Source organism: Ochotona princeps, chromosome 5 (assembly GCF_030435755.1).
Source record: "Ochotona princeps isolate mOchPri1 chromosome 5, mOchPri1.hap1, whole genome shotgun sequence".
Lineage (NCBI taxonomy): Eukaryota > Metazoa > Chordata > Mammalia > Lagomorpha > Ochotonidae > Ochotona > Ochotona princeps.
In genome coordinates this window covers 83470194-83482911 of record NC_080836.1, presented here as the reverse complement: position 1 = coordinate 83482911, position 12718 = coordinate 83470194, and the positions used below count along the sequence as shown (strand labels likewise).

General features: G+C 40.4%; 1 protein-coding gene across 7 annotated transcripts in view; it reads right to left on the bottom strand.

The window, feature by feature from the left end:
- The window catches only part of MAP2 (microtubule associated protein 2), a 210951-nt gene that overhangs the window by 87350 nt on the left and 110883 nt on the right, over window positions 1–12718 (bottom strand). For all 7 annotated transcript variants that reach the window (XM_036493175.2, XM_036493202.2, XM_036493203.2 and 4 more), the window contains exon 3: window positions 4701–4778. The gene's annotated coding sequence lies outside the window, so the exon portion shown is untranslated. The remainder of the gene's footprint in view (window positions 1–4700; window positions 4779–12718) is intronic.

The window sequence follows — 12718 nt, the reverse complement described above, 5'->3', positions numbered from 1 at the left end:
AGCAATTCTTTTCTAGCCTCCACCAAAACTTTCTTTTTTTCAGATATCTCCTCCTGGTCTCACAGCGTCAGCTCATCCTTTCTCCATCTCTTACTTTCTGACTACAAGCATATACCATTACCTATGCAAAACAAACAGCCATATACAACCATGAAAAAATGACTTGAAACAATTAATAATCATAACCATGAAATTTATTTTATAAATATGCTATCTCAGGGCTACAACTCATTTCTTTTCACCTTTGTAACATCTAATTAATTGATTCTCTAGTCGGTCTTTCAGTAATTATTCATTAAGTAATATTTACTCAGTGATACTACTGAATTTAAAATCTAGTCACCTACCTTTTGAGGAATAAACATGGAAACAATGAAAATGTTTGCTTTTGACGACTTTATAAAGATAGAAATGGAAACAGTAATACAACTAAGATGAATTATCTGCAGTTCAGATGTGTTTAAAAGACTTCGAATGATTCTCATTGCCCAAAGATCCAATTAACACCCTGTTTTTAGTGTTATGGGGTGCAGCCAGTGATAGCCAGCACCCATTGACAGTGGGCAAATAAAATTTGGCTGTGTTCTCTACCCTCTGTCCTGAAGGTGAGTCCTAACACCAATGGAATGTTAATTCCATCCTCAACCACTTCCCCCACATCCTAAATTAGCCAGGATATTGGAAGTCCAATTAGTCTAGATGTTTTAGCTACAAACCCAGTTCCTGTTCCTGCCATCCCAACGAGCACTAATCAACTCCTTAGCCCACAACACTTAGGTATTCGCTCCTGCCTACCTGTGACTCACCTATCAACTGAGAGGGGACGGTATTGAATTGTTGTGTAACCACTCCCCTCACAAGCCCCTTTAAAAGGCCCAGGAAGCAGGGGCTCTCACTCTCTTTCTGGCCAGGTGCTTCCATTACTCTGGCACCTCGACTCTTGGCTGACCCAGGACAGGTAATCCCCTGAGCATGGTCCCTGTGTACTGCTTAGATGGGACAACGGATATAATAATGTTGTTACTGGTTTGTGTGCTATCAGGAATTCCAAGAGAGGTGAGGCCTCGCAGTGATGGAATGTGGGCAGAGAAGCCAGGGAAAGGTGAATGTCTGCAGCTTTGTAAGTGTGTCCAGGTTCTTTGTAAGTGTGTCCAGGTTATTTGCTGTATGTCTCTTAGGATAACTTATATTGCTGGGGAAGCTGGGACATAGGTCTTCAGCTTAATGGACTTAAGGATGATGACCATTTGTTTCTTTTGGGATTATGATTGGTTGGATTATGATTGGTTGGGTTGATGTATGGACTTGTGATTTGCTATTGTGCTCTGTTGTCTTCAAGCTTGATTAATAAAGACTCCTTAATAAACCTTAGACATGTCTGGTGTGATCTCGCTCGCACCCTGCAACATTAGGATGGGAAAGGAAAACTTCATGGAAGGAAGAACATTTGAACATAAGAGGCAGACAATTAGAGCCAGTGTTGTGGTATAGTAGGTAAAGCTGCTGTCTGTGATACTGGCATATCCCTTGTGTGCGCCAGTTCCTGTCCCAATTGTTCTTGCTTCGATCCAGTTCCCTGCTAACAGTCTGAGAAAAGCAGTGAAAGATGGCCCAAGCACTTGGACCTCTACCACCCACACGAGAGATGATAGGAAGTTCCTGTCTTCTGCCTTCAATCTGGCTTATCCTCAGTTGTTGAGGCTATTTGGGAATTAGGCCAGCATATGGAGGATTTCTCTCTCTCTGGGGGATCTTGCTTTCTGTAACTCTACCCTTTCACTAAAATAACTATTTAAAGAAAGAGACACAGGTTCCATGAAGTAGGAGGGGAGAAGCTGGGTATTTTGTAGTAATAGAAATAACAAAGGGGACAGTAACAGGAGACAGTGACAGGGTATATAAAAACACCCAATAAAGGTGGCGAAGCAACAAATATTCTGCTATGCCTAGAATGAAGGCAAGGTCACTCACTGGTAGGGAAGGAACTGGAGATTGTCCAAGAAAATGTTCATCATGAAAGGGACTGACCTGAAGCACGCTAAAAATCACATGAGGATAGCAAGGAGGAATACAAGAAATAGGCAGATTAAGTGTGGGCCCCCGAGAGGTTACAGTAGATGTATTGAAGGCCTGGGATGAAGGAGTCAAAGTGTGGAAGAAAGATGGACTACCTGCCTGAGATACATACCTGGTATCTACTTAAATTTAGTAGAAACAGGTAAAAACGGGTTTTTTAGGCGTCTAGATGGACACTTTGGTATATAGTGATAGGGATAGGTAAGACTGGGGACAGAAACGACCAGAAAGGAAACTACCAATTCTGCTTTGGACATTTAGAATTTGTAACAAACCACAGCACATCTTGGTGAATGTGTGCAGGGAACCATACAAGGTTCACGTTCCACGGCGAGACAGGTGGAGCAGGAGCCAGACTTCAGTTACTGAGCTTTTCATGTCCCTTGGCCATCTTGGGCATGAGTCCCCGTCTACACATCTTCCGGTTTTTTCTCCACTTCTTCCCAGTAAATGCTAAACTCCTTTAATGTTCTCTATTTTATGGTAACCTCCTCTTCCCCATGATTCTTCACATTTAATCCTTCCTATGCTGGATATACAGATACTCCTAAATTTAATCCTGAATTTACTCCCTCAATTTAATCATTAGCTCCAAGTGACTTTTCCATTAAATTTCTGATCACTGCCACATCTTGAAGATGCAAATATAACTGAGTGATGCTTTTTAAAAATTTATTCAGTAGAAAAATTGCTAGCACTTTTTTTTTTCTTTTCCTATCCCCATTTGTCCAGACTGTTAAAAGGCGAGATTTACCAGCAGCAGCAGTCTCTGAACAAACACTGGAGCCTTTCCCAGCAGGTGGTGACCACCTCTGCTGGCAGAACTGCAACCCAAACAATCTGCTCAGAATCTCTGAAATCAGTAGAATGTGCTGATTACTCAGCCTGTTAAGTAGGAGGAGTGTGCCTGTTATTTTAATTCCTGCAAAAGGATGTGGGTAATTCTCCTTTTTTTCAAGTCTCTTGTGAACCTGAAAGATCCCTTTTTAGGACGCATCCTGGAATATGCTCCTGCCTCAGGAAGAGCTGGAATAGCCTGGGTTCCGGTTATGACTGCCAGCTGATAGTAGGGCGGAGTACGATAAACTGATGTTCTGAGAGCAGATTTAATCTGCTTTTACCATCACTCCCACAGAGTGCCACAGAAGGCGAGGCAGTAATCAGGGCAACGAGAGGTGCTTATTTTCAGACAGGGTGGTAAAAATAGAAGGTTTTCTTTGCTTTTTCTTTAACCATCGGATCGCTGTGGTCCTATGGTTTGGTTTTTCTCTTGCCAGCTGTTCTCTACAACATAAATACTCATCAAGTGCTGCTCCTAAGCATAGTGTGAAGATAAAACCAAGTAATGGAGTTTTAGAGAAAATTTTCTTAAAGGGTACATTTTATCCATTTACCAAAAAGAAAAAAAAAACTATTCTGAAGATAAAGGAAAATTGTACCAATGTTGGATTTTCACAAATTTTTGTACTGGTGTTCAGTTGAAAGACTGCAAGGAATAATAAATATTTTCTGCTTTTCAAATGGTACTCTCATGTCCATATAGCTTCTTTGTCCCTATTGTATCTATGTGGGTTTTCAGCACTGTACATTTTGATTCAGAATGATATGTCAGAAAACAATAGAGCTTTCTCATTGTGGCATAAAATAGTGACCCAAACATTAAAGTGTTTAAGTGTTGCAAAAGTGATTTTTTTAAACACAAGTGAAGGAATTGTTAAAAAGACAACAATCACTGCTGATATACGTTAAGGATCATGTGACCTGCATGGTTCCACAACGACTCCTGCCTATCTAGCTATCCCTTCAACAAACGAGAGACCACCAAGATGCAATCTAAGATGGTGTTCTAAGCTCTAGTAACATAGCTCAGATCATCACAGGGCCTCCGCTCAGGGGGAAGAGGAGATTGGAGAAGATGTCAGGGAGGTACAGTGCTGGTCATGAGGGTGTGGTCTTTATTATAGGTACTTGTGGGTTTGAATGGAGTCACCTAAATTAGTCAATTTTCTTTGATATGATCAGTTGGACTCTTGTGAGAACAGTAGACTATAGGAAAGTAAGAAGGGGTGCAAAGGGCTATGTCTTCTACTATTATAACAGAATGTATCCTAAATGTAAAAGAATTGGATTGCAGACATTTCTAGGACAACAGGAAACCAGTGTCAAGCTAAGAGCTAGGGCTGAAGTTTGTTCCTGTGCCTATTGCTCCCAGACCCAGGGAACACCTCCATCTATTCTTACATCTGTTTGTCCTCTGCCACTCATCTGCAAAATCAAGATGGATCATCATATCTGTTTCACAGAGCTGGCAAACTTAATAATGTAAGCTAAGACCACGTGCAACATGCAGCAAATGCTGCAGAAACATTCTTGTCATCATTACTGTACAAGAGACAGGCTTAGTTCAATCCCCACGGCAGAAAAAATTATTTTCATTCTCTTACTTTTAAACACTTTGAAGTACTATTTAATAATTCTAAATATATTGTCTACAGAAATACGAAGTGAATTGCTTCCTTAACAATTTGAAATAATACTTCTTTAAAGATTTGTAAAAACAAGGTTATCAATAGGACATTTTTCACAGCTGTGGATGAGTTGTTCCTAGTGCAATAGGGTCTTACCTATTCAGGGAGGTGGCAAAATAGTAAAGTTGGTTGTGTCGTGTTCTCAGAAGGTTAGTAATGTGTTCTGGCTTCTGTCTTAAAAAAAAAGAAAAAAAGAAAATTAATAACATAATGCTTGATCCATACACATCAGTTACATCATGTATTTCAGTATAAAATGAATCTCATGACTTCCTCTATATCAGTGGAACTATGAGACTACAAGATCAATTTTTATGAGGCCTTTTATAGTTTTTCTCGAGCGTTTACAACCTAGCAGGCACAATCTCAGATGCTTTATCTACAACAGTGAAAATTCTAAGAGCTGCATGTTCTGCTCACTTTCTAGCGTCAGTCTGATGATGCTTTACTCAGTATCATATCCACTGAGGAATAAACTTTAAATTGTATTCAGCTAATAAATAGCAGGCAATCATACTTTCTTCCCAAGAGAATACATTTGTGATGTAAACTGATAATTATATCTAGTAAGTATTAAAGGATTGGGACTCAGCCCAGTCATCATTGATTCCCTTTAGCACAGGATGGAGAGAATGTATTAAGTAATTAAATTTTCTCTGTAGAGTGCTACAATTATTTTGATATTCAGAATCCTAAACATCATTTTAGATTAGTAATGCTACCTAAAAATACACACTACTTCTTACTGGTGTGGTACCTTGGAAAGAAAACCACACAAATGAGAAAACACCGTGGCCTGCCTACCATTCAGGGGTAGACATTCTCATCTCCAGGGAAGATTAAAGGGTCCATGCCTACAAGGGGGCAAACACACAATATACTTTTATCTGTGTTTTTTTAAAGATTAATTTATTTGCATTTGAAAGGCATATTTAGAGACCCACAGAGAGGCAGAGAGAGAAAGAAATCTTTCATCTGCTGGTTCAGTCTCCAGATGGCCTTAATAGTTGGAACTGTGTTGGTCTGAAGCCACAAGCCTTGAGCTTCCTTGAGGTCTCTCATATAGTTCTCCCTTGCACTATCTTCTGCTGCTTTCTGAGTCACAACAGCAGAGAGCTGGATCAGAAGTGGAGCAGCTAGGATTTGAACCTAGGTCCATATGTGATGTTGGCACCATCTGTGGAAACTTAATCCACTAAGCCACAGTGCCAGCTCCTGTATTTTTTAATCCAAGTAGAAAAAAGAAAAAAAGAAAAAACAAAAAACAAGAAACTTTGTGGAAAAATGATCAGCAAGGTATGGCCATGATCTGTCTCTCTGCCTGGTGCCTGTTTCTAAATTCAGTGTCTGTAATCTATGGCTGCTTTTCTGCTGTCAAGGTCGAGTAGCTGTGACAGACACTGTGTAGCCTGCACAACTTGAGCATTCACTGTGTGGCCTTACTGCTAAATGTTTGCTGATATATCTGATGTCCTCATTTGAGTAATATTAGAAAGTGTAAAAAATATACAGCCTTTCTGTCTAACAATTAATGAAGTATTTATATTTCAAAATGAAATTCCAAAGGCTAATTTCATTCCCCCAAAGAACTGGAAAATATTTGGCCAAAGGATTATATGATGGAATGAAAATTTAATTGCTCACTATTTATATAAAAAATTCAGACTCAATACTTACATTAAAAAATCACATTTTACATAATCTTGATGTTGGTGAGTCTTTTAATGCTATAAAAAATTAAAATTAGGGATGGTATTGCAGCAACTGGTTAGCCACCAGTGGCCTTGTGAGCGCTGGTTTAAGTCAGTTCTGACTTCTGTGAGAATGACCAACTTTGGGCCCGACGGCGTGGCCTAGCAGCTAAAGTCCTCGCCTTGAAAGCCCCGGGATCCCATATGGGCGCCAGTTCTAATCCTGGCAGCTCCACTTCCCATCCAGCTCCCTCCTTGTGGCCTGGGAAAGCAGTCGAGGATGGCCCAAGGCTTTGGGACCCTGTGCCCACGTGGGAGACCTGGAAGAGGTTCCTGGTTCCCGGCTTTGGATTGGCGCAGCACCGGCCATTGTGGTCACTTGGGGAGTGAATCATCGGATGGAAGATTTTCCTCTCTGTCTCTCCTCCTCTCTGTATATCTGACTTTGTAATAAAAATGAATAAATATTAAAAAAAAAAGAAAAAAAGAGAATGACCAACTTCCTTTTTTCTGTGGATTTATTTTATTATAAAGAGATTAGTATCACTTGGAAGTTATTTTTAATGGAATTAATGGACCATTTCATAAGGCACATAAAATTAGATATTTTGAATTTCATAGTGCTATTTCAAAGTGGTAATTTTTATTAGACTTCAAAAGGATTAAGTTACTATAGCACAGTTTTTGATGTCAATATCATTTGGCACTGTTTTAATAACAGATATGTTATATAGAGTGGTTGTAGGAGCCCCCAAATAATGCTACCAGTATTTACATTCATGTATTCCTCAATTTCACCTGCTAACTACAGTTATTCTTACTTTAAAGACAAGAAAACAGTCCAATATGGCTTATGTGTCCTTTCCAGAATCACACAGTCAGAAGTAGCCATACCTACTGATTGTGGCAACTCTTGATAGAATTGAGACTTGGCATTTGGTTTCCAATTCTATTTTTATTTTTTTTAATGTTATAGATATTTTATGTGTACTAAGCAATACACTTCCATAAGTCTCGGTATTCCATCATCTCGTATTGAAAAGGTATCTTGAGATCTAAGAAAACTGGTCACTCATCCTCTGTGTAAGAGGGGTCAAGCTATTTTCTCCTTGGCTCTGATCCTCTGAGTCTATAACTCGGAATCATAGAAGATGAGGTTATCAAGGCGTGTGAGAAGCTCTCAAATTCAATTCTAGTTAAAGCCAATTTGAGACAGAAAGTCTTTTGAATCATCTGAGCAGTGGCGTTTTATTAATGACAACTTTCAACTTATTAGAAATATTTACTAACATATTTATTAATCAGCATGTTAATCAGCACATGACACTTTCCAGAACTTCTTGTAAGTGGGCATGGATATTGTTAAGATTTGTGACAGAAATAGTGGGCACCTCCCTCTTGGGTTACCACTCCCACTGGAGAGCATGAAAACCCCAACTGGGGCAGTGATGGCTAGACAGAATGGCACCCACCAGCATGTGTATAGGCTGAAAAGTATGGCTGGTTGGGTTGAACTGGGCTTCAGTGCCCACTGACAAGTATAAGAGCTGAATGGGATGTGGGACAGACTGGACCAGTCTGCTGTACATACTGGCAAGCTAGGGAACCAGGGTAGGGGGAAGGCCTGGTAGGGTTATTGGAAGTCTCCCTGAGTAGAGTGCAGTTCCCACTGGTTTGCATGAGGGCCAAGTGTGGTTTGCGTGAGGGTCAAGCATGAGGTGGGTAGAAGCAAGCTTGACTGCAACACCCATTTGTTAGTGTGGAAGACAGGGCTGGAAACAGAAGTGATCCACCAATTGCAACCACCAGCATAGGCATAAGCTGACTGGAGCGATGGACTGTCCCAGACCCTGTATTGGTATTCACGCACAAGATTCAGGACTGGGATAACCTCAGAAAAAGTTTCTTTGGGGATCTCTCCAACTGAACTGCTGATCCCAGAACCCCAATCATGAAGACAATTGCAGGTTCCATGGTCTAATCATGGAGTGCATGTGTCAGAGCAGAGCCTGCTTGGAGGCTCAATTGGAACAGTAGATAGTATATCCAAGTACACATGGAGGAAATGGTGGTCCTTCAGAGCCTGGAGAGGACACCTGGTACCACAATAGAGGACCCTAAGGTGGACTATGTCAGCCAGTGGATTCTAGAGAGATTTCATTATGCTTGGAATGGCGAGACTGGCAGCAATTCAGAACTATTGAACTATTGAAACCACTTGAGCAGTGCCCTCGGAGCTTGCCCCATGTGGGGGACCCAGCAATTGGTGGGAGGTTGGGTGGGGCTTCTCCCTTTGTCTCTCTTCTTATCCTAGTTACACACACAAAGAATTGTGGAAACAATGGTCTTACCCACTTTCCTGTAACCCCTGACCCTCTGTGCCCTAATCAACTATGCAAAGATTATAAAAAAATTTAAAAAGAAAGATTTGTGACTGAAATCACTTGACAAAATGGATTGATTTACAATCATGTTAGAGCTACCCTGTGTAATGCAGAACATGATGCATGCTATACACTGTGATGAGTAAGCCATTATATGAGGTATCTAAGATAAACAACTTTCAACTAGAAATTAAATCAGATTTTATCAGCTGATTACTTAGATAAATGGAAGTGTTTGCTGCACAGACTATGACCTGGCTGCTGGCACATTCATAGGCACATTATTTAGATGTAGAGTACAGAAGCTAAAAGGATAAATTGATGATGACTTTTTACAATCCTCTAGGTGAAATATTGCCAAGGTGTGGTTTCCTCAATTGATGTTAAGAACCTGTATTTCATTAAATAGCAAAGTTATTAAGATAAGGTCCTCATGGATTGTTGAACCAATATTTACTTTCCATTTGCCTTTGAAGCGCATTGCAGTGTAAGTATTATGTGGTTATTTACTTTCATGTTCTTGCAGATTTTGCATGTAAGTAATGCTTTAATAAAAGCAACCTTAATTCCTCTAGCTAAAAATTATAAAAGCGGCTAAAACAGCTACATTTTTTATGCTCCAAAAAAGTTGCGAAGACAGGCTAGCCTATGAGATAACAATAACTATATTTATTGCCATAGCAGTTTCAGCTCTCACTCCCATCACTTGCATTAATATTTAGGATATTTTCAAGCCCCCTCCCAGAAGGAGTGCTACATGTCTGGACCAAATTCTGAGGCAATGGTTAAATACCCAATAAGGTGTCCAAAAATAGCATGGGCTTAATTGTACTCCCGTGTGTAAATTGTCAAAGGCCCACTCACCAAGACATTATCAGTGACATTAACTCTCAAGCTCACGTTAGTGGCAAAAGCCATCTCACAGGGGCAAACAATGCCTCAATAGATCACAGAATTCTTAGTGGGGTGCTTGAGTTTCCATGCAAAAAGGTGGTGAGCCTGCTTCAAGGTGGTCAGAGAGAAATCCGCTGGGCCCTGCCAAACAGCTGGAAACTCCCCCGGGGCCTGCCAAGCAGGGGAGCTGTTCTCTTCACACCTTGGTGCCATCCACACCTACTGCACGGACCCCAGCAAGTAAAACATTATCATTTGCAATTATTGGACTCTTAAATAGTGTTTCTGAAGAATAAGCTTAACCTCATCAACTGGCAAACTCAGTTGGCTTTCAAACAAGCAATAATGGCGTTGTTCTTCATCTCTGTTATCCAGCTGCTCTATTAAACTAAGAACAGGCCATATATAATTCACTGCACTTGTTCAGGACAACAAGAGTTCTGTTACTGGGGACTGAATTTCTAAACCACTTGGGAATATATTTATTATCCAAGCAGTCTAAATAGGAAGCCAGCTGCCATAATAAGATCATTTGGTCTCACATGCCACTGAGCCAATAATTCGTTCCTCGGGATGTTTACAATCAGAGAAATATGCATCCTGCTTGGCAAGAATTCTCAAACCGCTGGCTAGGCTGTTCAGACATGAGTAGGAAAAAAGGAGTTTCACTTGCTAGAGTAACAAAGGCTCAACAGTCAGTATTTGTTTTATCCCTAAGGTAAACCTTGCTGATTCTGTAGTTCAGGGTGAAGACGACTCCAGGACATGAGTCCCCTCTTCACTGCCAGCAATAAATGACTTTCAAGTTATAATCAGAGTGTGGAGCTCCTTTGTATCTGCTCGTTGGGAACACATTATCAAAATCTCTAAATAAAAAAACAAAACAAAACAAAAACAAAAATGCAGTTTTAGTGGGGCACAGAATCTAAGGTAAGACAGGCAATAAGAATTCTCTCCTTACACTTCAAAACCTGATTCTCCAGGCTGCTGCTGATCTAGCAGGTTGGACTAAGCTGATTTAGTATAAATGATTTAGCCCAGTCCAAAACATCTCAACATAATTCAAGGCAGTAAAAATAGTACACAAACAGGTGAAGGATAAAGGATCAGATTAGTCAGAGAAGTCAGGCTAAAGTCCCAGAGGCTTTACATAACAAAGTTTTATATCCTGTACACAGATCTTTATGTAAATAGGATGACTCTCCTGGCCTCTTCTTTGCCTTGACTGACATAACTGGGAACTCTGTGTTTCTGGCTCAACTTTGGGTCTTTAGGATTACATTAGTAGGGGAAGAAGGTATCGGAATGGCTGAACCCTGGCTCTTGAAAGCTTTAATGAGAAAATGACACTTCCTACTTCTCAGCTCACTGAACCGAACTTGGCATTGCATTGCTTAAATGCAAGACATTGAGAGAGAGTGAGGATAAATGCATGTTTGGTGAGCCATAAATATCTCCCTTACAGGGTGAATGAGGCATGATGACATTGGTCCAGCAGACTACTTTAGACTTTTTTCGTTGTTGAGAGGGTGATTCCTCAGTTTGGAGCTTATTTTGCTAAATTGTTACCATATGTTGAGTCTGACTCAAGGCATACATATTTTTAAAAACTCATTTCATAAGTATGAATTTGTATGAAATGTAGAAAACTCTGAGCAGCAATGGGCTACATGTAACACTATTTTTGCTCATTTGTATGTTACATGGCTGTTTTCTGTTCAGAATGAGAATATAATACATTTTTGCTTGACAGAAAGCCATCTGTTCATTTGTTTCTAATACTGATGCAAATATAAATCTCTTTACTCATTTTGAATTGGCAGAAAACATTGCATATATTATCATGTGCTCCATGATGTCCTAAAACATGTACATTGTGGAATGTATAAATCAGGCTTATTAACAAATGTAATATCTTGCAAAGTTTTGATTTTTATGGTGAGAACACTCAAAAGCTACTCCCTTCACATTCTCCCGAGAATATAAGGTATTGTTTTTAAGCATAGTCACTGTAGTGTACAATAAAATTCTTGAATGAAGTTCTCCGCCCTGGGTAAGTTTGTAACCTGTGACCAACATTTCCTTTTATCCTTCCTGCCTCCCCTTTGTCAGCTTGGGATTATCAATATCCTATCCTCTACTTCTACAAGATCAGCATTTTTAGTTTTCATGTGAGTGAGATCATATGGTACTTAGGTTTCTTGCTTGGTTTATTTCACTTAATATTCTCTAGTTCATCACCTACATTGTCTCAAATGACCAGATTTTCCTTCTACCACTAGAATTGAGAAACTAAATTTCTATTGCTGAAGCCACCTAGTCTTGGTGTAAGGAGTTATTCCAATATCCCTCCCTGGACCCAGCGCCATTCCTTCTTCCTCACAGCTCATGAAGTTTGCGCCGGTCCAGCCGTCCACCAATCAGATGTAACCTGGCATTCCACCTGAATCTCACCCCAATCTTCCAGCCCCCTCCCCAACCCTGCCCACTCGCCAATCATCCCTAGGCATTCATCTGCAGGCGCCAATCCCCTGGGGGCCTGGCCTCAATCCCTCCCAATCCCCACCCCCTACACCTGACGGACAAAAAGGCCCCCCCCAGGTGCGGCCGGCTCTCTGGTCTCTCTTATCCCTCCCTCTCTGGTCTCTCTGGTCTCTCCCCTCTCTCTCTCTCTCTTCTCTCCTCTTCTTTCCTGATCTTCACCACCTCTACCTTGTTCCTGCTCCGTTGGAATAAACCTCCTAAGATACCTCGTTGCGTCTGGTGTGTTTCAGCTCACGATAAAGAACCAGGTTGTGGGAATTAACTGTGCATAATAATATCGTAACATCCTATGAACTAGAACTCTCCAATCTTTTAAAATAACTAACACTTGGCACTTTTTATGGCAGCCACAGTGGACTAGTATACAACCCCACCACTGTTTCTGTACAATGTTACCAACAATGCATGTTATTTATTGGTTCAATGTTTGCCCTACTCCACCTAAACTGATCTATGAGTTCTAGAAGAGCTCTTTTGTATTAACTACAGTACACACCATTCTGATTAGGGATTACTTGTATCCCATTTTTTAAATAAAAACAACTAAACTTTCAAATTCAGAAGCTGTTAGAGACCTAGACCATGACTTACTACGTCGATA